The sequence below is a fragment of the Staurois parvus genome, unplaced genomic scaffold, assembly GCF_062004578.1.
Source record: "Staurois parvus isolate SC_StPar_1 unplaced genomic scaffold, SC_StPar_1.0 ptg000004l, whole genome shotgun sequence".
NCBI classification, from domain to species: domain Eukaryota; kingdom Metazoa; phylum Chordata; class Amphibia; order Anura; family Ranidae; genus Staurois; species Staurois parvus.
The window spans coordinates 3454256-3480610 of NW_028317800.1; the positions used below are offsets into that span (position 1 = coordinate 3454256).

A 26355-nucleotide genomic window follows, 5' to 3' on the forward strand; every position below is an offset into this window, starting at 1 on the left:
TTATGTAATGTCTCTTCACTGCTTTTAGTCTGGTTGTATTGCACAACTGTACAATGGAGAAGATGTAGCCTACGGCCACACTACCCTGAATGCTCCTGATCTCATCTGATCTCAAAAGCTGAGCAGGGTTAGGCCTGGTTAGTACTTGGATTGGTCAACGCCTGGGAATACCAGGTGCTGTAGGCTTCTTTTCTTAGATTATAAATATTCGGGCAGCACAGTGGCTAAATGGTTAGCACGTTGGCCTGGCAGTACTAGGTTCGTTGGGTCGAAGCCCAGCCATGCCACCACCTGCCTGGAGTTTGCATGTTCTCCCTGTGACTGCGTGGTTTTCCTCCGGGTACTCCGGTTTCCTCCCACACTCCAAAGACATGCTGGTAGGTTAATTGGCTCCTGTCTAAATTGTCCCTAGTATGTGTATATTTGAATGTGAGTTAGGAACTTTAGATTGTACGTCCCTTGAGGGTTAGGGACTGATGTGAATGTACAATATAAAGCGCTGCGTAAATTGACGGCGCTATATAAGTACCTGAAATAAATAAATAATGAAGGTATACCCTCTTACAGAGGACCGACAACTGGGCCTTCTTTCCTGAAAGCACCAGTTTCGGAATTTTTAAGAGTAGTTTAAGGCGTGGATACAAATGCCCCTTTTTAATGTATGGTAAATGTAAGATGTTAATATTCCAGCTAAATGTGTGACGGACATAAAGAAGGGATTTCATCATAATTGCCTAGAAGTTTTTATGATAGTGCACCGAGCAGTTATGTAATTCCACTATGTCTTTTCACTGCTCTTGGCCAGGTTGAATTGCACAAGTGTGAAATGGAGAAGAAGGTGCCTACGGCCACACCACCCCGAATGCGCCCGATCTGATTTGACCTCGGAAGCTTTGCAGGGTTGGGCCTGGTTAATACTTGGATGGGTTGCCTTCCTTGGATTAGCAGGTGCTGTAGGCTTTTTCTTTTTTAATTATGAGGTTTACCCTTTTACGGTTGACAGAAAACAGGGTCTTCTTACCTGAATACACCAGTTTAGGAGGTTGTTTAGAGTTTATTAATCCTTGAAATCAAATATCATTTTTTATTTCTATTAAATGTAAGATGTTTCTATTATAGCTCAATGTTTGATGGCCATAATAAAGGGATTTCATCATAATTGCCCAGAAGTGTCTTTGATAGTACACCGAGTAATTATGTAATGTCTCTTCCCTGCTTTTAGTCTGGTTGTATTGCACAACTGTACAATGGAGAAGATGTAGCCTACGGCCACACTACCCTGAATGCTCCTGATCTCATCTGATCTCAAAAGCTGAGCAGGGTTAGGCCTGGTTAGTACTTGGATTGGTCAACGCCTGGGAATACCAGGTGCTGTAGGCTTCTTTTCTTAGATTATAAATATTCGGGCAGCACAGTGGCTATATGGGTAGCACGTTGGCCTGGCAGTTCCTGGTTCGTTGGGTCGAAGCCCAGCCATGCCACCACCTGCCTGGAGTTTGCATGTTCTCCCTGTGACTGCGTGGTTTTCCTCCGGGTACTCCGGTTTCCTCCCACACTCCAAAGACATGCTGGTAGGTTAATTGGCTCCTGTCTAAATTGTCCCTAGTATGTGTATATTTGAATGTGAGTTAGGAACTTTAGATTGTACGTCCCTTGAGGGTTAGGGACTGATGTGAATGTACAATATAAAGCGCTGCGTAAATTGACGGCGCTATATAAGTACCTGAAATAAATAAATAATGAAGGTATACCCTCTTACAGAGGACCGACAACTGGGCCTTCTTTCCTGAAAGCACCAGTTTCGGAATTTTTAAGAGTAGTTTAAGGCGTGGATACAAATGCCCCTTTTTAATGTATGGTAAATGTAAGATGTTAATATTCCAGCTAAATGTGTGACGGACATAAAGAAGGGATTTCATCATAATTGCCTAGAAGTTTTTATGATAGTGCACCGAGCAGTTATGTAATTCCACTATGTCTTTTCACTGCTCTTGGCCAGGTTGAATTGCACAAGTGTGAAATGGAGAAGAAGGTGCCTACGGCCACACCACCCCGAATGCGCCCGATCTGATTTGACCTCGGAAGCTTTGCAGGGTTGGGCCTGGTTAATACTTGGATGGGTTGCCTTCCTTGGATTAGCAGGTGCTGTAGGCTTTTTCTTTTTTAATTATGAGGTTTACCCTTTTACGGTTGACAGAAAACAGGGTCTTCTTACCTGAATACACCAGTTTAGGAGGTTGTTTAGAGTTTATTAATCCTTGAAATCAAATATCATTTTTTATTTCTATTAAATGTAAGATGTTTCTATTATAGCTCAATGTTTGATGGCCATAATAAAGAGATTTCATCATAATTGCCCAGAAGTGTCTTTGATAGTACACCGAGTAATTATGTAATGTCTCTTCACTGCTTTTAGTCTGGTTGTATTGCACAACTGTACAATGGAGAAGTGTAGCCTACGGCCACACTACCCTGAATGCTCCTGATCTCATCTGATCTCAAAAGCTGAGCAGGGTTAGGCCTGGTTAGTACTTGGATTGGTCAACGCCTGGGAATACCAGGTGCTGTAGGCTTCTTTTCTTAGATTATAAATATTCGGGCAGCACAGTGGCTATATGGGTAGCACGTTGGCCTGGCAGTTCCTGGTTCGTTGGGTCGAAGCCCAGCCATGCCACCACCTGCCTGGAGTTTGCATGTTCTCCCTGTGACTGCGTGGTTTTCCTCCGGGTACTCCGGTTTCCTCCCACACTCCAAAGACATGCTGGTAGGTTAATTGGCTCCTGTCTAAATTGTCCCTAGTATGTGTATATATGAATGTGAGTTAGGAACTTTAGATTGTACGTCCCTTGAGGGTTAGAGACTGATGTGAATGTACAATATAAAGCGCTGCGTAAATTGACGGCGTTATATAAGTACCTGAAATAAATAAATAATGAAGGTATACCCTCTTACAGAGGACCGACAACTGGGCCTTCTGTCCTGAAAGCACCAGTTTCGGAATTTTTAAGAGTAGTTTAAGGCGTGGATACAAATGCCCCTTTTTAATGTATGGTAAATGTAAGATGTTAATATTCCAGCTAAATGTGTGACGGACATAAAGAAGGGATTTCATCATAATTGCCTAGAAGTTTTTATGATAGTGCACCGAGCAGTTATGTAATTCCACTATGTCTTTTCACTGCTCTTGGCCAGGTTGAATTGCACAAGTGTGAAATGGAGAAGAAGGTGCCTACGGCCACACCACCCCAAATGCGCCCGATTTGATTTGACCTCGGAAGCTTTGCAGGGTTGGGCCTGGTTAATATTTGGATGGGTTGCCTTCCTTGGATTAGCAGGTGCTGTAGGCTTTTTCTTTTTTAATTATGAGGTTTACCCTTTTACGTTTGACAGAAAACAGGGTCTTCTTACCTGAATACACCAGTTTAGGAGGTTGTTTAGAGTTTATTAATGCTTGAAATCAAATATAATTTTTTATTTCTATTAAATGTAAGATGTTTCTATTATAGCTCAATGTTTGATGGCCATAATAAAGGGATTTCATCATAATTGCCCAGAAGTGTCTTGATAGTACACCGAGTAATTATGTAATGTCTCTTCACTGCTTTTAGTCTGGTTGTATTGCACAACTGTACAATGGAGAAGATGTAGCCTACGGCCACACTACCCTGAATGCTCCTGATCTCATCTGATCTCAAAAGCTGAGCAGGGTTAGGCCTGGTTAGTACTTGGATTGGTCAACGCCTGGGAATACCAGGTGCTGTAGGCTTCTTTTCTTAGATTATAAATATTCGGGCAGCACAGTGGCTAAATGGTTAGCACGTTGGCCTGGCAGTACTAGGTTCGTTGGGTCGAAGCCCAGCCATGCCACCACCTGCCTGGAGTTTGCATGTTCTCCCTGTGACTGCGTGGTTTTCCTCCGGGTACTCCGGTTTCCTCCCACACTCCAAAGACATGCTGGTAGGTTAATTGGCTCCTGTCTAAATTGTCCCTAGTATGTGTATATTTGAATGTGAGTTAGGAACTTTAGATTGTACGTCCCTTGAGGGTTAGGGACTGATGTGAATGTACAATATAAAGCGCTGCGTAAATTGACGGCGCTATATAAGTACCTGAAATAAATAAATAATGAAGGTATACCCTCTTACAGAGGACCGACAACTGGGCCTTCTTTCCTGAAAGCACCAGTTTCGGAATTTTTAAGAGTAGTTTAAGGCGTGGATACAAATGCCCCTTTTTAATGTATGGTAAATGTAAGATGTTAATATTCCAGCTAAATGTGTGACGGACATAAAGAAGGGATTTCATCATAATTGCCTAGAAGTTTTTATGATAGTGCACCGAGCAGTTATGTAATTCCACTATGTCTTTTCACTGCTCTTGGCCAGGTTGAATTGCACAAGTGTGAAATGGAGAAGAAGGTGCCTACGGCCACACCACCCCGAATGCGCCCGATCTGATTTGACCTCGGAAGCTTTGCAGGGTTGGGCCTGGTTAATACTTGGATGGGTTGCCTTCCTTGGATTAGCAGGTGCTGTAGGCTTTTTCTTTTTTAATTATGAGGTTTACCCTTTTACGGTTGACAGAAAACAGGGTCTTCTTACCTGAATACACCAGTTTAGGAGGTTGTTTAGAGTTTATTAATCCTTGAAATCAAATATCATTTTTTATTTCTATTAAATGTAAGATGTTTCTATTATAGCTCAATGTTTGATGGCCATAATAAAGGGATTTCATCATAATTGCCCAGAAGTGTCTTTGATAGTACACCGAGTAATTATGTAATGTCTCTTCCCTGCTTTTAGTCTGGTTGTATTGCACAACTGTACAATGGAGAAGATGTAGCCTACGGCCACACTACCCTGAATGCTCCTGATCTCATCTGATCTCAAAAGCTGAGCAGGGTTAGGCCTGGTTAGTACTTGGATTGGTCAACGCCTGGGAATACCAGGTGCTGTAGGCTTCTTTTCTTAGATTATAAATATTCGGGCAGCACAGTGGCTATATGGGTAGCACGTTGGCCTGGCAGTTCCTGGTTCGTTGGGTCGAAGCCCAGCCATGCCACCACCTGCCTGGAGTTTGCATGTTCTCCCTGTGACTGCGTGGTTTTCCTCCGGGTACTCCGGTTTCCTCCCACACTCCAAAGACATGCTGGTAGGTTAATTGGCTCCTGTCTAAATTGTCCCTAGTATGTGTATATTTGAATGTGAGTTAGGAACTTTAGATTGTACGTCCCTTGAGGGTTAGGGACTGATGTGAATGTACAATATAAAGCGCTGCGTAAATTGACGGCGCTATATAAGTACCTGAAATAAATAAATAATGAAGGTATACCCTCTTACAGAGGACCGACAACTGGGCCTTCTGTCCTGAAAGCACCAGTTTCGGAATTTTTAAGAGTAGTTTAAGGCGTGGATACAAATGCCCCTTTTTAATGTATGGTAAATGTAAGATGTTAATATTCCAGCTAAATGTGTGACGGACATAAAGAAGGGATTTCATCATAATTGCCTAGAAGTTTTTATGATAGTGCACCGAGCAGTTATGTAATTCCACTATGTCTTTTCACTGCTCTTGGCCAGGTTGAATTGCACAAGTGTGAAATGGAGAAGAAGGTGCCTACGGCCATACCACCCCGAATGCGCCCGATCTGATTTGACCTCGGAAGCTTTGCAGGGTTGGGCCTGGTTAATACTTGGATGGGTTGCCTTCCTTGGATTAGCAGGTGCTGTAGGCTTTTTCTTTTTTAATTATGAGGTTAACCTTTTACGGTTGACAGAAAACAGGGTCTTCTTACCTGAATACACCAGTTTAGGAGGTTGTTTAGAGTTTATTAATGCTTGAAATCAAATATAGTTTTTTATTTCTATTAAATGTAAGATGTTTCTATTATAGCTCAATGTTTGATGGCCATAATAAAGGGATTTTATCATAATTGCCCAGAAGTGTCTTTGATAGTACACCGAGTAATTATGTAATGTCTCTTCCCTGCTTTTAGTCTGGTTGTATTGCACAACTGTACAATGGAGAAGATGTAGCCTACGGCCACACTACCCTGAATGCTCCTGATCTCATCTGATCTCAAAAGCTGAGCAGGGTTAGGCCTGGTTAGTACTTGGATTGGTCAACGCCTGGGAATACCAGGTGCTGTAGGCTTCTTTTCTTAGATTATAAATATTCGGGCAGCACAGTGGCTATATGGGTAGCACGTTGGCCTGGCAGTTCCTGGTTCGTTGGGTCGAAGCCCAGCCATGCCACCACCTGCCTGGAGTTTGCATGTTCTCCCTGTGACTGCGTGGTTTTCCTCCGGGTACTCCGGTTTCCTCCCACACTCCAAAGACATGCTGGTAGGTTAATTGGCTCCTGTCTAAATTGTCCCTAGTATGTGTATATATGAATGTGAGTTAGGAACTTTAGATTGTACGTCCCTTGAGGGTTAGGGACTGATGTGAATGTACAATATAAAGCGCTGCGTAAATTGACGGCGCTATATAAGTACCTGAAATAAATAAATAATGAAGGTATACCCTCTTACAGAGGACCGACAACTGGGCCTTCTTTCCTGAAAGCACCAGTTTCGGAATTTTGAAGAGTAGTTTAAGGCGTGGATACAAATGCCCCTTTTTAATGTATGGTAAATGTAAGATGTTAATATTCCAGCTAAATGTGTGACGGACATAAAGAAGGGATTTCATCATAATTGCCTAGAAGTTTTTATGATAGTGCACCGAGCAGTTATGTAATTCCACTATGTCTTTTCACTGCTCTTGGCCAGGTTGAATTGCACAAGTGTGAAATGGAGAAGAAGGTGCCTACGGCCACACCACCCCGAATGCGCCCGATCTGATTTGACCTCGGAAGCTTTGCAGGGTTGGGCCTGGTTAATACTTGGATGGGTTGCCTTCCTTGGATTAGCAGGTGCTGTAGGCTTTTTCTTTTTTAATTATGAGGTTTACCCTTTTACGGTTGACAGAAAACAGGGTCTTCTTACCTGAATACACCAGTTTAGGAGGTTGTTTAGAGTTTATTAATGCTTGAAATCAAATATCATTTTTTATTTCTATTAAATGTAAGATGTTTCTATTATAGCTCAATGTTTGATGGCCATAATAAAGGGATTTCATCATAATTGCCCAGAAGTGTCTTTGATAGTACACCGAGTAATTATGTAATGTCTCTTCCCTGCTTTTAGTCTGGTTGTATTGCACAACTGTACAATGGAGAAGATGTAGCCTACGGCCACACTACCCTGAATGCTCCTGATCTCATCTGATCTCAAAAGCTGAGCAGGGTTAGGCCTGGTTAGTACTTGGATTGGTTAACGCCTGGGAATACCAGGTGCTGTAGGCTTCTTTTCTTAGATTATAAATATTCGGGCAGCACAGTGGCTATATGGGTAGCACGTTGGCCTGGCAGTTCCTGGTTCGTTGGGTCGAAGCCCAGCCATGCCACCACCTGCCTGGAGTTTGCATGTTCTCCCTGTGACTGCGTGGTTTTCCTCCGGGTACTCTGGTTTCCTCCCACACTCCAAAGACATGCTGGTAGGTTAATTGGCTCCTGTCTAAATTGTCCCTAGTATGTGTATATATGAATGTGAGTTAGGAACTTTAGATTGTACGTCCCTTGAGGGTTAGGGACTGATGTGAATGTACAATATAAAGCGCTGCGTAAATTGACGGCGTTATATAAGTACCTGAAATAAATAAATAATGAAGGTATACCCTCTTACAGAGGACCGACAACTGGGCCTTCTTTCCTGAAAGCACCAGTTTCGGAATTTTTAAGAGTAGTTTAAGGCGTGGATACAAATGCCCCTTTTTAATGTATGGTAAATGTAAGATGTTAATATTCCAGCTAAATGTGTGACGGACATAAAGAAAGGATTTCATCATAATTGCCTAGAAGTTTTTATGATAGTGCACCGAGCAGTTATGTAATTCCACTATGTCTTTTCACTGCTCTTGGCCAGGTTGAATTGCACAAGTGTGAAATGGAGAAGAAGGTGCCTACGGCCAAACAACCCCGAATGCGCCCGATCTGATTTGACCTCGGAAGCTTTGCAGGGTTGGGCCTGGTTAATACTTGGATGGGTTGCCTTCCTTGGATTAGCAGGTGCTGTAGGCTTTTTCTTTTTTAATTATGAGGTTTACCCTTTTACGGTTGACAGAAAACAGGGTCTTCTTACCTGAATACACCAGTTTAGGAGGTTGTTTAGAGTTTATTAATCCTTGAAATCAAATATCATTTTTTATTTCTATTAAATGTAAGATGTTTCTATTATAGCTTAATGTTTGATGGCCATAATAAAGGGATTTCATCATAATTGCCCAGAAGTGTCTTTGATAGTACACCGAGTAATTATGTAATGTCTCTTCCCTGCTTTTAGTCTGGTTGTATTGCACAACTGTACAATGGAGAAGATGTAGCCTACGGCCACACTACCCTGAATGCTCCTGATCTCATCTGATCTCAAAAGCTGAGCAGGGTTAGGCCTGGTTAGTACTTGGATTGGTCAACGCCTGGGAATACCAGGTGCTGTAGGCTTCTTTTCTTAGATTATAAATATTCGGGCAGCACAGTGGCTAAATGGTTAGCACGTTGGCCTGGCAGTACTAGGTTCGTTGGGTCGAAGCCCAGCCATGCCACCACCTGCCTGGAGTTTGCATGTTCTCCCTGTGACTGCGTGGTTTTCCTCCGGATACTCCGGTTTCCTCCCACACTCCAAAGACATGCTGGTAGGTTAATTGGCTCCTGTCTAAATTGTCCCTAGTATGTGTATATATGAATGTGAGTTAGGAACTTTAGATTGTACGTCCCTTGAGGGTTAGGGACTGATGTGAATGTACAATATAAAGCGCTGCGTAAATTGACGGCGCTATATAAGTACCTGAAATAAATAAATAATGAAGGTATACCCTCTTACAGAGGACCGACAACTGGGCCTTCTTTCCTGAAAGCACCAGTTTCGGAATTTTGAAGAGTAGTTTAAGGCGTGGATACAAATGCCCCTTTTTAATGTATGGTAAATGTAAGATGTTAATATTCCAGCTAAATGTGTGACGGACATAAAGAAGGGATTTCATCATAATTGCCTAGAAGTTTTTATGATAGTGCACCGAGCAGTTATGTAATTCCACTATGTCTTTTCACTGCTCTTGGCCAGGTTGAATTGCACAAGTGTGAAATGGAGAAGAAGGTGCCTACGGCCACACCACCCCGAATGCGCCCGATCTGATTTGACCTCGGAAGCTTTGCAGGGTTGGGCCTGGTTAATACTTGGATGGGTTACCTTCCTTGGATTAGCAGGTGCTGTAGGCTTTTTCTTTTTTAATTATGAGGTTTACCCTTTTACGGTTGACAGAAAACAGGGTCTTCTTACCTGAATACACCAGTTTAGGAGGTTGTTTAGAGTTTATTAATGCTTGAAATCAAATATCATTTTTTATTTCTATTAAATGTAAGATGTTTCTATTATAGCTCAATGTTTGATGGCCATAATAAAGGGATTTCATCATAATTGCCCAGAAGTGTCTTTGATAGTACACCGAGTAATTATGTAATGTCTCTTCCCTGCTTTTAGTCTGGTTGTATTGCACAACTGTACAATGGAGAAGATGTAGCCTACGGCCACACTACCCTGAATGCTCCTGATCTCATCTGATCTCAAAAGCTGAGCAGGGTTAGGCCTGGTTAGTACTTGGATTGGTCAACGCCTGGGAATACCAGGTGCTGTAGGCTTCTTTTCTTAGATTATAAATATTCGGGCAGCACAGTGGCTATATGGGTAGCACGTTGGCCTGGCAGTTCCTGGTTCGTTGGGTCGAAGCCCAGCCATGCCACCACCTGCCTGGAGTTTGCATGTTCTCCCTGTGACTGCGTGGTTTTCCTCCGGGTACTCCGGTTTCCTCCCACACTCCAAAGACATGCTGGTAGGTTAATTGGCTCCTGTCTAAATTGTCCCTAGTATGTGTATATATGAATGTGAGTTAGGAACTTTAGATTGTACGTCCCTTGAGGGTTAGGGACTGATGTGAATGTACAATATAAAGCGCTGCGTAAATTGACGGCGTTATATAAGTACCTGAAATAAATAAATAATGAAGGTATACCCTCTTACAGAGGACCGACAACTGGGCCTTCTTTCCTGAAAGCACCAGTTTCGGAATTTTTAAGAGTAGTTTAAGGCGTGGATACAAATGCCCCTTTTTAATGTATGGTAAATGTAAGATGTTAATATTCCAGCTAAATGTGTGACGGACATAAAGAAGGGATTTCATCATAATTGCCTAGAAGTTTTTATGATAGTGCACCGAGCAGTTATGTAATTCCACTATGTCTTTTCACTGCTCTTGGCCAGGTTGAATTGCACAAGTGTGAAATGGAGAAGAAGGTGCCTACGGCCAAACAACCCCGAATGCGCCCGATCTGATTTGACCTCGGAAGCTTTGCAGGGTTGGGCCTGGTTAATACTTGGATGGGTTGCCTTCCTTGGATTAGCAGGTGCTGTAGGCTTTTTCTTTTTTAATTATGAGGTTTACCCTTTTACGGTTGACAGAAAACAGGGTCTTCTTACCTGAATACACCAGTTTAGTAGGTTGTTTAGAGTTTATTAATCCTTGAAATCAAATATCATTTTTTATTTCTATTAAATGTAAGATGTTTCTATTATAGCTTAATGTTTGATGGCCATAATAAAGGGATTTCATCATAATTGCCCAGAAGTGTCTTTGATAGTACACCGAGTAATTATGTAATGTCTCTTCCCTGCTTTTAGTCTGGTTGTATTGCACAACTGTACAATGGAGAAGATGTAGCCTACGGCCACACTACCCTGAATGCTCCTGATCTCATCTGATCTCAAAAGCTGAGCAGGGTTAGGCCTGGTTAGTACTTGGATTGGTCAACGCCTGGGAATACCAGGTGCTGTAGGCTTCTTTTCTTAGATTATAAATATTCGGGCAGCACAGTGGCTATATGGGTAGCACGTTGGCCTGGCAGTTTCTGGTTCGTTGGGTCGAAGCCCAGCCATGCCACCACCTGCCTGGAGTTTGCATGTTCTCCCTGTGACTGCGTGGTTTTCCTCCGGGTACTCCGGTTTCCTCCCACACTCCAAAGACATGCTGGTAGGTTAATTGGCTCCTGTCTAAATTGTCCCTAGTATGTGTATATTTGAATGTGAGTTAGGAACTTTAGATTGTACGTCCCTTGAGGGTTAGGGACTGATGTGAATGTACAATATAAAGCGCTGCGTAAATTGACGGCGCTATATAAGTACCTGAAATAAATAAATAATGAAGGTATACCCTCTTACAGAGGACCGACAACTGGGCCTTCTTTCCTGAAAGCACCAGTTTCGGAATTTTTAAGAGTAGTTTAAGGCGTGGATACAAATGCCCCTTTTTAATGTATGGTAAATGTAAGATGTTAATATTCCAGCTAAATGTGTGACGGACATAAAGAAGGGATTTCATCATAATTGCCTAGAAGTTTTTATGATAGTGCACCGAGCAGTTATGTAATTCCACTATGTCTTTTCACTGCTCTTGGCCAGGTTGAATTGCACAAGTGTGAAATGGAGAAGAAGGTGCCTACGGCCACACAACCCCGAATGCGCCCGATCTGATTTGACCTCGGAAGCTTTGCAGGGTTGGGCCTGGTTAATACTTGGATGGGTTTCCTTCCTTGGATTAGCAGGTGCTGTAGGCTTTTTCTTTTTTAATTATGAGGTTTACCCTTTTACGGTTGACAGAAAACAGGGTCTTCTTACCTGAATACACCAGTTTAGTAGGTTGTTTAGAGTTTATTAATCCTTGAAATCAAATATCATTTTTTATTTCTATTAAATGTAAGATGTTTCTATTATAGCTCAATGTTTGATGGCCATAATAAAGGGATTTCATCATAATTGCCCAGAAGTGTCTTTGATAGTACACCGAGTAATTATGTAATGTCTCTTCTCTGCTTTTAGTCTGGTTGTGTTGCACAACTGTACAATGGAGAAGATGTAGCCTACGGCCACCCTACCCTGAATGCTCCTGATCTCAAAAGCTGAGCAGGGTTAGGCCTGGTTAGTACTTGGATTGGTCAACGCCTGGGAATACCAGGTGCTGTAGGCTTCTTTTCTTAGATTATAAATATTCGGGCAGCACAGTGGCTATATGGGTAGCACGTTGGCCTGGCAGTTCCTGGTTCGTTGGGTCGAAGCCCAGCCATGCCACCACCTGCCTGGAGTTTGCATGTTCTCCCTGTGACTGCGTGGTTTTCCTCCGGGTACTCCGGTTTCCTCCCACACTCCAAAGACATGCTGGTAGGTTAATTGGCTCCTGTCTAAATTGTCCCTAGTATGTGTATATATGAATGTGAGTTAGGAACTTTAGATTGTACAACCCTTGAGGGTTAGGGACTGATGTGAATGTACAATATAAAGCGCTGCGTAAATTGACGGCGCTATATAAGTACCTGAAATAAATAAATAATGAAGGTATACCCTCTTACAGAGGACCGACAACTGGGCCTTCTTTCCTGAAAGCACCAGTTTCGGAATTTTGAAGAGTAGTTTAAGGCGTGGATACAAATGCCCCTTTTTAATGTATGGTAAATGTAAGATGTTAATATTCCAGCTAAATGTGTGACGGACATAAAGAAGGGATTTCATCATAATTGCCTAGAAGTTTTTATGATAGTGCACCGAGCAGTTATGTAATTCCACTATGTCTTTTCACTGCTCTTGGCCAGGTTGAATTGCACAAGTGTGAAATGGAGAAGAAGGTGCCAACGGCCACACCACCCCGAATGCGCCCGATCTGATTTGACCTCGGAAGCTTTGCAGGGTTGGGCCTGGTTAATACTTGGATGGGTTGCCTTCCTTGGATTAGCAGGTGCTGTAGGCTTTTTCTTTTTTAATTATGAGGTTTACCCTTTTACGGTTGACAGAAAACAGGGTCTTCTTACCTGAATACACCAGTTTAGGAGGTTGTTTAGAGTTTATTAATCCTTGAAAGCAAATATCATTTTTTATTTCTATTAAATGTAAGATGTTTCTATTATAGCTCAATGTTTGATGGCCATAATAAAGAGATTTCATCATAATTGCCCAGAAGTGTCTTTGATAGTACACCGAGTAATTATGTAATGTCTCTTCTCTGCTTTTAGTCTGGTTGTATTGCACAACTGTACAATGGAGAAGATGTAGCCTACGGCCACACTACCCTGAATGCTCCTGATCTCATCTGATCTCAAAAGCTGAGCAGGGTTAGGCCTGGTTAGTACTTGGATTGGTCAACGCCTGGGAATACCAGGTGCTGTAGGCTTCTTTTCTTAGATTATAAATATTCGGGCAGCACAGTGGCTAAATGGTTAGCACGTTGGCCTGGCAGTACTAGGTTCGTTGGGTCGAAGCCCAGCCATGCCACCACCTGCCTGGAGTTTGCATGTTCTCCCTGTGACTGCGTGGTTTTCCTCCGGGTACTCCGGTTTCCTTCCACACTCCAAAGACATGCTGGTAGGTTAATTGGCTCCTGTCTAAATTGTCCCTAGTATGTGTATATTTGAATGTGAGTTAGGAACTTTAGATTGTACGTCCCTTGAGGGTTAGGGACTGATGTGAATGTACAATATAAAGCGCTGCGTAAATTGACGGCGCTATATAAGTACCTGAAATAAATAAATAATGAAGGTATACCCTCTTACAGAGGACCGACAACTGGGCCTTCTTTCCTGAAAGCACCAGTTTTGGAATTTTTAAGAGTAGTTTAAGGCATGGATACAAATGCCCCTTTTTAATGTATGGTAAATGTAAGATGTTAATATTCCAGCTAAATGTGTGACGGACATAAAGAAGGGATTTCATCATAATTGCCTAGAAGTTTTTATGATAGTGCACCGAGCAGTTATGTAATTCCACTATGTCTTTTCACTGCTCTTGGCCAGGTTGAATTGCACAAGTGTGAAATGGAGAAGAAGGTGCCTACGGCCATACCACCCCGAATGCGCCCGATCTGATTTGACCTCGGAAGCTTTGCAGGGTTGGGCCTGGTTAATACTTGGATGGGTTGCCTTCCTTGGATTAGCAGGTGCTGTAGGCTTTTTCTTTTTTAATTATGAGGTTTACCCTTTTACGGTTGACAGAAAACAGGGTCTTCTTACCTGAATACACCAGTTTAGGAGGTTGTTTAGAGTTTATTAATCCTTGAAATCAAATATCATTTTTTATTTCTATTAAATGTAAGATGTTTCTATTATAGCTCAATGTTTGATGGCCATAATAAAGGGATTTCATCATAATTGCCCAGAAGTGTCTTGATAGTACACCGAGTAATTATGTAATGTCTCTTCACTGCTTTTAGTCTGGTTGTATTGCACAACTGTACAATGGAGAAGATGTAGCCTACGGCCACACTACCCTGAATGCTCCTGATCTCATCTGATCTCAAAAGCTGAGCAGGGTTAGGCCTGGTTAGTACTTGGATTGGTCAACGCCTGGGAATACCAGGTGCTGTAGGCTTCTTTTCTTAGATTATAAATATTCGGGCAGCACAGTGGCTAAATGGTTAGCACGTTGGCCTGGCAGTACTAGGTTCGTTGGGTCGAAGCCCAGCCATGCCACCACCTGCCTGGAGTTTGCATGTTCTCCCTGTGACTGCGTGGTTTTCCTCCGGGTACTCCGGTTTCCTCCCACACTCCAAAGACATGCTGGTAGGTTAATTGGCTCCTGTCTAAATTGTCCCTAGTATGTGTATATATGAATGTGAGTTAGGAACTTTAGATTGTACGTCCCTTGAGGGTTAGGGACTGATGTGAATGTACAATATAAAGCGCTGCGTAAATTGACGGCGCTATATAAGTACCTGAAATAAATAAATAATGAAGGTATACCCTCTTACAGAGGACCGACAACTGGGCCTTCTTTCCTGAAAGCACCAGTTTCGGAATTTTGAAGAGTAGTTTAAGGCGTGGATACAAATGCCCCTTTTTAATGTATGGTAAATGTAAGATGTTAATATTCCAGCTAAATGTGTGACGGACATAAAGAAGGGATTTCATCATAATTGCCTAGAAGTTTTTATGATAGTGCACCGAGCAGTTATGTAATTCCACTATGTCTTTTCACTGCTCTTGGCCAGGTTGAATTGCACAAGTGTGAAATGGAGAAGAAGGTGCCTACGGCCACACAACCCCGAATGCGCCCGATCTGATTTGACCTCGGAAGCTTTGCAGGGTTGGGCCTGGTTAATACTTGGATGGGTTGCCTTCCTTGGATTAGCAGGTGCTGTAGGCTTTTTCTTTTTTAATTATGAGGTTTACCCTTTTACGGTTTACAGAAAACAGGGTCTTCTTACCTGAATACACCAGTTTAGGAGGTTGTTTAGAGTTTATTAATCCTTGAAATCAAATATCATTTTTTATTTCTATTAAATGTAAGATGTTTCTATTATAGCTCAATGTTTGATGGCCATAATAAAGGGATTTCATCATAATTGCCCAGAAGTGTCTTTGATAGTACACCGAGTAATTATGTAATGTCTCTTCCCTGCTTTTAGTCTGGTTGTATTGCACAACTGTACAATGGAGAAGATGTAGCCTACGGCCACACTACCCTGAATGCTCGTGATCTCATCTGATCTCAAAAGCTGAGCAGGGTTAGGCCTGGTTAGTACTTGGATTGGTCAATGCCTGGGAATACCAGGTGCTGTAGGCTTCTTTTCTTAGATTATAAATATTCGGGCAGCACAGTGGCTATATGGGTAGCACGTTGGCCTGGCAGTTCCTGGTTCGTTGGGTCGAAGCCCAGCCATGCCACCACCTGCCTGGAGTTTGCATGTTCTCCCTGTGACTGCGTGGTTTTCCTCCGGGTACTCCGGTTTCCTCCCACACTCCAAAGACATGCTGGTAGGTTAATTGGCTCCTGTCTAAATTGTCCCTAGTATGTGTATATTTGAATGTGAGTTAGGAACTTTAGATTGTACGTCCCTTGAGGGTTAGGGACTGATGTGAATGTACAATAAATGTACAATGAATGTATGTATAAAGCGCTGCGTAAATTGACGGCGCTATATAAGTACCTGAAATAAATAAATAATGAAGGTATACCCTCTTACAGAGGACCGACAACTGGGCCTTCTTTCCTGAAAGCACCAGTTTCGGAATTTTTAAGAGTAGTTTAAGGCGTGGATACAAATGCCCCTTTTTAATGTATGGTAAATGTAAGATGTTAATATTCCAGCTAAATGTGTGACGGACATAAAGAAGGGATTTCATCATAATTGCCTAGAAGTTTTTATGATAGTGCACCGAGCAGTTATGTAATTCCACTATGTCTTTTCACTGCTCTTGGCCAGGTTGAATTGCACAAGTGTGAAATGGAGAAGAAGGTGCCTACGGCCACACCACCCCGAATGCGCCCGATTTGATTTGACCTCGGAAGCTTTGCAGGGTTGGGCCTGGTTAATACTTGGATGGGTTGCCTTCCTTGGATTAGCAGGTGCTGTAGGCTTTTTCTTTTTTAATTATGAGGTTTACCCTTTTACGGTTGACAGAAAACAGGGTCTTCTTACCTGAATACACCAGTTTAGGAGGTTGTTTAGAGTTTATTAATCCATGAAATCAAATATCATTTTTTATTTCTATTAAATGTAAGATGTTTCTATTATAGCTCAATGTTTGATGGCCATAATAAAGGGATTTCATCATAATTGCCCAGAAGTGTCTTTGATAGTACACCGAGTAATTATGTAATGTCTCTTCCCTGCTTTTAGTCTGGTTGTATTGCACAACTGTACAATGGAGAAGATGTAGCCTACGGCCACACTACCCTGAATGCTCCTGATCTCATCTGATCTCAAAAGCTGAGCAGGGTTAGGCCTGGTTAGTACTTGGATTGGTCAACGCCTGGGAATACCAGGTGCTGTAGGCTTCTTTTCTTATATTATAAATATTCGGGCAGCACAGTGGCTAAATGGTTAGCACGTTGGCCTGGCAGTACTAGGTTCGTTGGGTCGAAGCCCAGCCATGCCACCACCTGCCTGGAGTTTGCATGTTCTCCCTGTGACTGCGTGGTTTTCCTCCGGGTACTCCGGTTTCCTCCCACACTCCAAAGACATGCTGGTAGGTTAATTGGCTCCTGTCTAAATTGTCCCTAGTATGTGTATATATGAATGTGAGTTAGGAACTTTAGATTGTACGTCCCTTGAGGGTTAGGGACTGATGTGAATGTACAATATAAAGCGCTGCGTAAATTGACGGCGCTATATAAGTACCTGAAATAAATAAATAATGAAGGTATACCCTCTTACAGAGGACCGACAACTGGGCCTTCTTTCCTGAAAGCACCAGTTTCGGAATTTTTAAGAGTAGTTTAAGGCGTGGATACAAATGCCCCTTTTTAATGTATGGTAAATGTAAGATGTTAATATTCCAGCTAAATGTGTGACGGACATAAAGAAGGGATTTCATCATAATTGCCTAGAAGTTTTTATGATAGTGCACCGAGCAGTTATGTAATTCCACTATGTCTTTTCACTGCTCTTGGCCAGGTTGAATTGCACAAGTGTGAAATGGAGAAGAAGGTGCCTACGGCCACACCACCCCGAATGCGCCCGATCTGATTTGACCTCGGAAGCTTTGCAGGGTTGGGCCTGGTTAATACTTGGATGGGTTGCCTTCCTTGGATTAGCAGGTGCTGTAGGCTTTTTCTTTTTTAATTATGAGGTTTACCCTTTTACGGTTGACAGAAAACAGGGTCTTCTTACCTGAATACACCAGTTTAGGAGGTTGTTTAGAGTTTATTAATGCTTGAAATCAAATATCATTTTTTATTTCTATTAAATGTAAGATGTTTCTATTATAGCTCAATGTTTGATGGCCATAATAAAGGGATTTCATCATAATTGCCCAGAAGTGTCTTTGATAGTACACCGAGTAATTATGTAATGTCTCTTCCCTGCTTTTAGTCTGGTTGTATTGCACAACTGTACAATGGAGAAGATGTAGCCTACGGCCACACTACCCTGAATGCTCCTGATCTCATCTGATCTCAAAAGCTGAGCAGGGTTAGGCCTGGTTAGTACTTGGATTGGTCAACGCCTGGGAATACCAGGTGCTGTAGGCTTTTTCTTTTTTAATTATGAGGTTTACCCTTTTACGGTTGACAGAAAACAGGGTCTTCTTACCTGAATACACCAGTTTAGGAGGTTGTTTAGAGTTTATTAATCCATGAAATCAAATATCATTTTTTACTTCTATTAAATGTAAGATGTTTCTATTATAGCTCAATGTTTGATGGCCATAATAAAGGGATTTCATCATAATTGCCCAGAAGTGTCTTTGATAGTACACCGAGTAATTATGTAATGTCTCTTCCCTGCTTTTAGTCTGGTTGTATTGCACAACTGTACAATGGAGAAGATGTAGCCTACGGCCACACTACCCTGAATGCTCCTGATCTCATCTGATCTCAAAAGCTGAGCAGGGTTAGGCCTGGTTAGTACTTGGATTGGTCAACGCCTGGGAATACCAGGTGCTGTAGGCTTCTTTTCTTAGATTATAAATATTCGGGCAGCACAGTGGCTATATGGGTAGCACGTTGGCCTGGCAGTTCCTGGTTCGTTGGGTCGAAGCCCAGCCATGCCACCACCTGCCTGGAGTTTGCATGTTCTCCCTGTGACTGCGTGGTTTTCCTCCGGGTACTCCGGTTTCCTCCCACACTCCAAAGACATGCTGGTAGGTTAATTGGCTCCTGTCTAAATTGTCCCTAGTATGTGTATATATGAATGTGAGTTAGGAACTTTAGATTGTACGTCCCTTGAGGGTTAGGGACTGATGTGAATGTACAATATAAAGCGCTGCGTAAATTGACGGCGCTATATAAGTACCTGAAATAAATAAATAATGAAGGTATACCCTCTTACAGAGGACCGACAACTGGGCCTTCTTTCCTGAAAGCACCAGTTTTGGAATTTTTAAGAGTAGTTTAAGGCATGGATACAAATGCCCCTTTTTAATGTATGGTAAATGTAAGATGTTAATATTCCAGCTAAATGTGTGACGGACATAAAGAAGGGATTTCATCATAATTGCCTAGAAGTTTTTATGATAGTGCACCGAGCAGTTATGTAATTCCACTATGTCTTTTCACTGCTCTTGGCCAGGTTGAATTGCACAAGTGTGAAATGGAGAAGAAGGTGCCTACGGCCACACCACCCCGAATGCGCCCGATCTGATTTGACCTCGGAAGCTTTGCAGGGTTGGGCCTGGTTAATACTTGGATGGGTTGCCTTCCTTGGATTAGCAGGTGCTGTAGGCTTTTTCTTTTTTAATTATGAGGTTTACCCTTTTACGGTTGACAGAAAACAGGGTCTTCTTACCTGAATACACCAGTTTAGGAGGTTGTTTAGAGTTTATTAATGCTTGAAATCAAATATCATTTTTTATTTCTATTAAATGTAAGATGTTTCTATTATAGCTCAATGTTTGATGGCCATAATAAAGGGATTTCATCATAATTGCCCAGAAGTGTTTTGATAGTACACCGAGTAATTATGTAATGTCTCTTCACTGCTTTTAGTCTGGTTGTATTGCACAACTGTACAATGGAGAAGATGTAGCCTACGGCCACACTACCCTGAATGCTCCTGATCTCATCTGATCTCAAAAGCTGAGCAGGGTTAGGCCTGGTTAGTACTTGGATTGGTCAACGCCTGGGAATACCAGGTGCTGTAGGCTTCTTTTCTTAGATTATAAATATTCGGGCAGCACAGTGGCTATATGGGTAGCACGTTGGCCTGGCAGTTCCTGGTTCGTTGGGTCGAAGCCCAGCCATGCCACCACCTGCCTGGAGTTTGCATGTTCTCCCTGTGACTGCGTGGTTTTCCTCCGGGTACTCCGGTTTCCTCCCACACTCCAAAGACATGCTGGTAGGTTAATTGGCTCCTGTCTAAATTGTCCCTAGTATGTGTATATATGAATGTGAGTTAGGAACTTTAGATTGTACGTCCCTTGAGGGTTAGGGACTGATGTGAATGTACAATATAAAGCGCTGCGTAAATTGACGGCGCTATATAAGTACCTGAAATAAATAAATAATGAAGGTATACCCTCTTACAGAGGACCGACAACTGGGCCTTCTTTCCTGAAAGCACCAGTTTCGGAATTTTTAAGAGTAGTTTAAGGCGTGGATACAAATGCCCCTTTTTAATGTATGGCAAATGTAAGATGTTAATATTCCAGCTAAATGTGTGACGGACATAAAGAAGGGATTTCATCATAATTGCCTAGAAGTGTTTATGATAGTGCACCGAGCAGTTATGTAATTCCACTATGTCTTTTCACTGCTCTTGGCCAGGTTGAATTGCACAAGTGTGAAATGGAGAAGAAGGTGCCTACGGCCACACCACCCCGAATGCGCCCGATCTGATTTGACCTCGGAAGCTTTGCAGGGTTGGGCCTGGTTAATACTTGGATGGGTTGCCTTCCTTGGATTAGCAGGTGCTGTAGGCTTTTTCTTTTTTAATTATGAGGTTTACCCTTTTACGGTTGACAGAAAACAGGGTCTTCTTACCTGAATACACCAGTTTAGGAGGTTGTTTAGAGTTTATTAATGCTTGAAATCAAATATCATTTTTTATTTCTATTAAATGTAAGATGTTTCTATTATAGCTCAATGTTTGATGGCCATAATAAAGGGATTTCATCATAATTGCCCAGAAGTGTCTTTGATAGTACACCGAGTAATTATGTAATGTCTCTTCCCTGCTTTTAGTCTGGTTGTATTGCACAACTGTACAATGGAGAAGATGTAGCCTATGGCCACACTACCCTGAATGCTCCTGATCTCATCTGATCTCAAAAGCTGAGCAGGGTTAGGCCTGGTTAGTACTTGGATTGGTCAACGCCTGGGAATACCAGGTGCTGTAGGCTTCTTTTCTTAGATTATAAATATTCGGGCAGCACAGTGGCTATATGGGTAGCACGTTGGCCTGGCAGTTCCTGGTTCGTTGGGTCGAAGCCCAGCCATGCCACCACCTGCCTGGAGTTTGCATGTTCTCCCTGTGACTGCGTGGTTTTCCTCCGGGTACTCCGGTTTCCTCCCACACTCCAAAGACATGCTGGTAGGTTAATTGGCTCCTGTCTAAATTGTCCCTAGTATGTGTATATATGAATGTGAGTTAGGAACTTTAGATTGTACGTCCCTTGAGGGTTAGGGACTGATGTGAATGTACAATATAAAGCGCTGCGTAAATTGACGGCGCTATATAAGTACCTGAAATAAATAAATAAATAATGAAGGTATACCCTCTTACAGAGGACCGACAACTGGGCCTTCTTTCCTGAAAGCACCAGTTTTGGAATTTTTAAGAGTAGTTTAAGGCATGGATACAAATGCCCCTTTTTAATGTATGGTAAATGTAAGATGTTAATATTCCAGCTAAATGTGTGACGGACATAAAGAAGGGATTTCATCATAATTGCCTAGAAGTTTTTATGATAGTGCACCGAGCAGTTATGTAATTCCACTATGTCTTTTCACTGCTCTTGGCCAGGTTGAATTGCACAAGTGTGAAATGGAGAAGAAGGTGCCTACGGCCACACCACCCCGAATGCGCCCGATCTGATTTGATCTCGGAAGCTTTGCAGGGTTGGGCCTGGTTAATACTTGGATGGGTTGCCTTCCTTGGATTAGCAGGTGCTGTAGGCTTTTTCTTTTTTAATTATGAGGTTTACCCTTTTACGTTTGACAGAAAACAGGGTCTTCTTACCTGAATACACCAGTTTAGGAGGTTGTTTAGAGTTTATTAATCCTTGAAATCAAATATTTTTTATTTCTATTAAATGTAAGATGTTTCTATTATAGCTCAATGTGTGATGGCCATAATAAAGGGATTTCATCATAATTGCCCAGAAGTGTCTTTGATAGTACACCGAGTAATTATGTAATGTCTCTTCTCTGCTTTTAGTCTGGTTGTGTTGCACAACTGTACAATGGAGAAGATGTAGCCTACGGCCACCCTACCCTGAATGCTCCTGATCTCAAAAGCTGAGCAGGGTTAGGCCTGGTTAGTACTTGGATTGGTCAACGCCTGGGAATACCAGGTGCTGTAGGCTTCTTTTCTTAGATTATAAATATTCGGGCAGCACAGTGGCTATATGGGTAGCACGTTGGCCTGGCAGTTCCTGGTTCGTTGGGTCGAAGCCCAGCCATGCCACCACCTGCCTGGAGTTTGCATGTTCTCCTTGTGACTGCGTGGTTTTCCTCCGGGTACTCCGGTTTCCTCCCACACTCCAAAGACATGCTGGTAGGTTAATTGGCTCCTGTCTAAATTGTCCCTAGTATGTGTATATATGAATGTGAGTTAGGAACTTTAGATTGTACGTCCCTTGAGGGTTAGGGACTGATGTGAATGTACAATATAAAGCGCTGCGTAAATTGACGGCGCTATATAAGTACCTGAAATAAATAAATAATGAAGGTATACCCTCTTACAGAGGACCGACAACTGGGCCTTCTGTCCTGAAAGCACCAGTTTCGGAATTTTTAAGAGTAGTTTAAGGTGTGGATACAAATGCCCCTTTTTAATGTATGGTAAATGTAAGATGTTAATATTCCAGCTAAATGTGTGACGGACATAAAGAAGGGATTTCATCATAATTGCCTAGAAGTTTTTATGATAGTGCACCGAGCAGTTATGTAATTCCACTATGTCTTTTCACTGCTCTTGGCCAGGTTGAATTGCACAACTGTGAAATGGAGAAGAAGGTGCCTACGGCCACACCAACCCGAATGCGCCCGATCTGATTTGACCTCGGAAGCTTTGCAGGGTTGGGCCTGGTTAATACTTGGATGGGTTGCCTTCCTTGGATTAGCAGGTGCTGTAGGCTTTTTCTTTTTTAATTATGAGGTTTACCCTTTTACGGTTGACAGAAAACAGGGTCTTCTTACCTGAATACACCAGTTTAGGAGGTTGTTTAGAGTTTATTAATCCATGAAATCAAATATCATTTTTTATTTCTATTAAATGTAAGATGTTTCTATTATAGCTCAATGTTTGATGGCCATAATAAAGGGATTTTATCATAATTGCCCAGAAGTGTCTTTGATAGTACACCGAGTAATTATGTAATGTCTCTTCCCTGCTTTTAGTCTGGTTGTATTGCACAACTGTACAATGGAGAAGATGTAGCCTACGGCCACACTACCCTGAATGCTCCTGATCTCATCTGATCTCAAAAGCTGAGCAGGGTTAGGCCTGGTTAGTACTTGGATTGGTCAACGCCTGGGAATACCAGGTGCTGTAGGCTTCTTTTCTTAGATTATAAATATTCGGGCAGCACAGTGGCTATATGGGTAGCACGTTGGCCTGGCAGTTCCTGGTTCGTTGGGTCGAAGCCCAGCCATGCCACCACCTGCCTGGAGTTTGCATGTTCTCCCTGTGACTGCGTGGTTTTCCTCCGGGTACTCCGGTTTCCTCCCACACTCCAAAGACATGCTGGTAGGTTAATTGGCTCCTGTCTAAATTGTCCCTAGTATGTGTATATTTGAATGTGAGTTAGGAACTTTAGATTGTACGTCCCTTGAGGGTTAGGGACTGATGTGAATGTACAATATAAAGCGCTGCGTAAATTGACGGCGCTATATAAGTACCTGAAATAAATAAATAATGAAGGTATACCCTCTTACAGAGGACCGACAACTGGGCCTTCTTTCCTGAAAGCACCAGTTTCGGAATTTTTAAGAGTAGTTTAAGGCGTGGATACAAATGCCCCTTTTTAATGTATGGTAAATGTAAGATGTTAATATTCCAGCTAAATGTGTGACGGACATAAAGAAGGGATTTCATCATAATTGCCTAGAAGTTTTTATGATAGTGCACCGAGCAGTTATGTAATTCCACTATGTCTTTTCACTGCTCTTGGCCAGGTTGAATTGCACAAGTGTGAAATGGAGAAGAAGGTGCCTACGGCCACACCACCCCGAATGCGCCCGATCTGATTTGACCTCGGAAGCTTTGCAGGGTTGGGCCTGGTTAATACTTGGATGGGTTGCCTTCCTTGGATTAGCAGGTGCTGTAGGCTTTTTCTTTTTTAATTATGAGGTTTACCCTTTTACGGTTGACAGAAAACAGGGTCTTCTTACTTGAATACACCAGTTTAGGAGGTTGTTTAGAGTTTATTAATGCTTGAAATCAAATATCATTTTTTATTTCTATTAAATGTAAGATGTTTCTATTATAGCTCAATGTTTGATGGCCATAATAAAGGGATTTCATCATAATTGCCCAGAAGTGTCTTTGATAGTACACCGAGTAATTATGTAATGTCTCTTCTCTGCTTTTAGTCTGGTTGTATTGCACAACTGTACAATGGAGAAGATGTAGCCTACGGCCACACTACCCTGAATGCTCCTGATCTCATCTGATCTCAAAAGCTGAGCAGGGTTAGGCCTGGTTAGTACTTGGATTGGTCAACGCCTGGGAATACCAGGTGCTGTAGGCTTCTTTTCTTAGATTATAAATATTCGGGCAGCACAGTGGCTATATGGGTAGCACGTTGGCCTGGCAGTTCCTGGTTCGTTGGGTCGAAGCCCAGCCATGCCACCACCTGCCTGGAGTTTGCATGTTCTCCCTGTGACTGCGTGGTTTTCCTCCGGGTACTCCGGTTTCCTCCCACACTCCAAAGACATGCTGGTAGGTTAATTGGCTCCTGTCTAAATTGTCCCTAGTATGTGTATATATGAATGTGAGTTAGGAACTTTAGATTGTACGTCCCTTGAGGGTTAGGGACTGATGTGAATGTACAATATAAAGCGCTGCGTAAATTGACGGCGCTATATAAGTACCTGAAATAAATAAATAATGAAGGTATACCCTCTTACAGAGGACCGACAACTGGGCCTTCTTTCCTGAAAGCACCAGTTTTGGAATTTTTAAGAGTAGTTTAAGGCATGGATACAAATGCCCCTTTTTAATGTATGGTAAATGTAAGATGTTAATATTCCAGCTAAATGTGTGACGGACATAAAGAAGGGATTTCATCATAATTGCCTAGAAGTTTTTATGATAGTGCACCGAGCAGTTATGTAATTCCACTATGTCTTTTCACTGCTCTTGGCCAGGTTGAATTGCACAAGTGTGAAATGGAGAAGAAGGTGCCTACGGCCACACCACCCCGAATGCTCCCGATCTGATTTGACCTCGGAAGCTTTGCAGGGTTGGGCCTGGTTAATACTTGGATGGGTTGCCTTCCTTGGATTAGCAGGTGCTGTAGGCTTTTTCTTTTTTAATTATGAGGTTTACCCTTTTACGGTTGACAGAAAACAGGGTCTTCTTACCTGAATTCACCAGTTTAGGAGGTTGTTTAGAGTTTATTAATGCTTGAAATCAAATATCATTTTTTATTTCTATTAAATGTAAGATGTTTCTATTATAGCTCAATGTTTGATGGCCATAATAAAGGGATTTCATCATAATTGCCCAGAAGTGTCTTTGATAGTACACCGAGTAATTATGTAATGTCTCTTCACTGCTTTTAGTCTGGTTGTATTGCACAACTGTACAATGGAGAAGATGTAGCCTACGGCCACACTACCCTGAATGCTCCTGATCTCATCTGATCTCAAAAGCTGAGCAGGGTTAGGCCTGGTTAGTACTTGGATTGGTCAACGCCTGGGAATACCAGGTGCTGTAGGCTTCTTTTCTTAGATTATAAATATTCGGGCAGCACAGTGGCTATATGGGTAGCACGTTGGCCTGGCAGTTCCTGGTTCGTTGGGTCGAAGCCCAGCCATGCCACCACCTGCCTGGAGTTTGCATGTTCTCCCTGTGACTGCGTGGTTTTCCCTCCGGGTACTCCGGTTTCCTCCCACACTCCAAAGACATGCTGGTAGGTTAATTGGCTCCTGTCTAAATTGTCCCTAGTATGTGTATATATGAATGTGAGTTAGGAACTTTAGATTGTACGTCCCTTGAGGGTTAGGGACTGATGTGAATGTACAATATAAAGCGCTGCGTAAATTGACGGCGCTATATAAGTACCTGAAATAAATAAATAATGAAGGTATACCCTCTTACAGAGGACCGACAACTGGGCCTTCTTTCCTGAAAGCACCAGTTTCGGAATTTTGAAGAGTAGTTTAATGCGTGGATACAAATGCCCCTTTTTAATGTATGGTAAATGTAAGATGTTAATATTCCAGCTAAATGTGTGACGGACATAAAGAAGGGATTTCATCATAATTGCCTAGAAGTTTTTATGATAGTGCACCGAGCAGTTATGTAATTCCACTATGTCTTTTCACTGCTCTTGGCCAGGTTGAATTGCACAAGTGTGAAATGGAGAAGAAGGTGCCTACGGCCACACCACCCCGAA

The 26355-nt window shown here is 42.3% G+C and overlaps 21 pseudogenes; all 21 read left to right on the forward strand.

Annotated features, from left to right (window-relative positions):
* The first annotated feature begins 67 nt into the window (after positions 1-67).
* Positions 68-186, forward strand: LOC149474615 (5S ribosomal RNA; annotated as a pseudogene).
* A 1075-nt stretch (positions 187-1261) lies between these two features.
* Positions 1262-1380, forward strand: LOC149474616 (5S ribosomal RNA; annotated as a pseudogene).
* Positions 1381-2454: 1074 nt separating this feature from the next.
* Positions 2455-2573, forward strand: LOC149474617 (5S ribosomal RNA; annotated as a pseudogene).
* Positions 2574-3647: 1074 nt separating this feature from the next.
* LOC149474618 (5S ribosomal RNA) lies at positions 3648-3766 on the forward strand (annotated as a pseudogene).
* Positions 3767-4841: 1075 nt separating this feature from the next.
* Positions 4842-4960, forward strand: LOC149474619 (5S ribosomal RNA; annotated as a pseudogene).
* A 1074-nt stretch (positions 4961-6034) lies between these two features.
* On the forward strand, positions 6035-6153 carry LOC149474620 (5S ribosomal RNA; annotated as a pseudogene).
* Positions 6154-7228: 1075 nt separating this feature from the next.
* Positions 7229-7347, forward strand: LOC149474621 (5S ribosomal RNA; annotated as a pseudogene).
* A 1075-nt stretch (positions 7348-8422) lies between these two features.
* On the forward strand, positions 8423-8541 carry LOC149474622 (5S ribosomal RNA; annotated as a pseudogene).
* Positions 8542-9616: 1075 nt separating this feature from the next.
* On the forward strand, positions 9617-9735 carry LOC149474623 (5S ribosomal RNA; annotated as a pseudogene).
* Positions 9736-10810: 1075 nt separating this feature from the next.
* Positions 10811-10929, forward strand: LOC149474624 (5S ribosomal RNA; annotated as a pseudogene).
* A 2259-nt stretch (positions 10930-13188) lies between these two features.
* On the forward strand, positions 13189-13307 carry LOC149474625 (5S ribosomal RNA; annotated as a pseudogene).
* A 1074-nt stretch (positions 13308-14381) lies between these two features.
* LOC149474626 (5S ribosomal RNA) lies at positions 14382-14500 on the forward strand (annotated as a pseudogene).
* A 1075-nt stretch (positions 14501-15575) lies between these two features.
* Positions 15576-15694, forward strand: LOC149474627 (5S ribosomal RNA; annotated as a pseudogene).
* A 1096-nt stretch (positions 15695-16790) lies between these two features.
* On the forward strand, positions 16791-16909 carry LOC149474628 (5S ribosomal RNA; annotated as a pseudogene).
* A 1075-nt stretch (positions 16910-17984) lies between these two features.
* Positions 17985-18103, forward strand: LOC149474629 (5S ribosomal RNA; annotated as a pseudogene).
* A 301-nt stretch (positions 18104-18404) lies between these two features.
* On the forward strand, positions 18405-18523 carry LOC149474630 (5S ribosomal RNA; annotated as a pseudogene).
* A 1074-nt stretch (positions 18524-19597) lies between these two features.
* LOC149474631 (5S ribosomal RNA) lies at positions 19598-19716 on the forward strand (annotated as a pseudogene).
* A 1075-nt stretch (positions 19717-20791) lies between these two features.
* LOC149474632 (5S ribosomal RNA) lies at positions 20792-20910 on the forward strand (annotated as a pseudogene).
* Positions 20911-23170: 2260 nt separating this feature from the next.
* Positions 23171-23289, forward strand: LOC149474633 (5S ribosomal RNA; annotated as a pseudogene).
* A 1075-nt stretch (positions 23290-24364) lies between these two features.
* LOC149474634 (5S ribosomal RNA) lies at positions 24365-24483 on the forward strand (annotated as a pseudogene).
* Positions 24484-25558: 1075 nt separating this feature from the next.
* On the forward strand, positions 25559-25677 carry LOC149474635 (5S ribosomal RNA; annotated as a pseudogene).
* Positions 25678-26355: the final 678 nt, after the last annotated feature.